General features: G+C 40.9%; 1 long non-coding RNA gene across 1 annotated transcript; it reads right to left on the reverse strand.

Annotated features, from left to right (window-relative positions):
• Window positions 1-12: 12 nt before the first annotated feature.
• LOC107719196 (uncharacterized) lies at window positions 13-273 on the reverse strand. The gene is made up of 2 exons (XR_001637495.1): window positions 162-273; window positions 13-110 (listed from the first exon to the last, which is right to left on the reverse strand). It is a non-coding gene; the product is annotated as an uncharacterized LOC107719196 (long non-coding RNA).
• Window positions 274-1,391: the final 1,118 nt, after the last annotated feature.

Here is a 1,391-nt window from a genome sequence, read left to right on the forward strand (position 1 = left end):
GTAGCAGTAACAATCACCCTTCCTCTTCTCATCGAAGACATGCGATGCAGAACTAAACAGTCTCTAACCGTCGGTTGTAATGATTTTTTGCGTCTTTATTCGGTGCATCCCTAGATGAAACCTACATGTTAGTTGAGATTTTAAAAGAAGAATGAACTTACCTTGATGTATTAAAGCTCCAAAAGACAAAACCAAGGTATAGCGGGATCACAAAAGTTTGAGTTTCACCGCCAGACTGTGTTGGTAATGTGAGTGGCTGGCTGACTGCTACACAACTTCCGATCCTCTGGTAGGCGGGGTGTGCGCTACTCGTCTCGCGGTGTGCTCTGGGAAAAGTAGTCCTTTTTGTAAAGCAGATTTAACGCCGTAGATGTAAATCAACTACTATTTCCAAGATGCATTGCAAACTACGTCATCGCATTGGCCCGTCCGCCACATTAGACCGAGCAGTATTCAATCTGTAGTTAAGGTTTTTAGTTCTGTTTAGTTTAGTAAAATCATGTTTTATTTCTCAGTCGATTTCAGTACATACTCGTTTCTTTAATTAATTATAATCTCCAAAAGTGTCTGCTATTTGAATAAATATTGTAAAGGATTTATAAAATTAGGAAGACACCTCTTACACAAGTCTGTAAAGTTTTACACTTACTGTAAAGCACATTCATGCCAGAGATCTCTTATTTACTCTTCGGCTAACCAAAACCCACCCGGATCTCAGCCGAATATTTTCTTTTTTCAGGCGGACCAAACTCCAGCCACGGCTCAGCCAAATAGATACAACTTGCTTTTAGTTTCTTTTGGTTGGCCAGACTCCAGCCAGAGCTCAGCCAAATGCTGTTTCACACCAGACTGTGAACAGAACAGCTGCCGAATGTAAGCCAGACTCGGCCCACACTCTGCTGCTATCTGGGGCTGCAGGTGCGCGTGATCTGTTGAATCCATCTTACACTATCCTCGGATAAACTCTAATGCATTGCCATTGAGACTTACCTATGCTGTATTTGCAGCTGAGCGGGCATTTCACGCGTTGGACGTGTCAGCGTCACATCTGCTTATCTGAATTCCTGATTGGTTGACAGCAAATTTCAAATATTACGATAAAATAACGTTATTCTATTAATCTTTTTTTTTTTTTTTTTTAAAAAAGATCCATTGGGTTAATGATGATCATTATGTGCAGAAGGGCATGTGATCACAGTCTGTTTGCTGCAGCCTCTGATCCTCAGAGATCTCCAACTCCTCTCAGATGTGCTTCAGCGTTCAGAGAACTTTATTCAGACATGACCTGCATCTCACTTTTCCTTTTCTCTCATGAGATTTACACAAATGAATAAAAAAATACCTTTATGACCTAAACACACACTCAACTCCAGTTACTGAAGCTCTTCACT

The sequence above is a fragment of the Sinocyclocheilus rhinocerous genome, unplaced genomic scaffold (assembly GCF_001515625.1).
Source record: "Sinocyclocheilus rhinocerous isolate Xijiao unplaced genomic scaffold, SAMN03320098_v1.1 scaffold2376, whole genome shotgun sequence".
Classification (NCBI taxonomy): Eukaryota; Metazoa; Chordata; class Actinopteri; order Cypriniformes; family Cyprinidae; genus Sinocyclocheilus; species Sinocyclocheilus rhinocerous.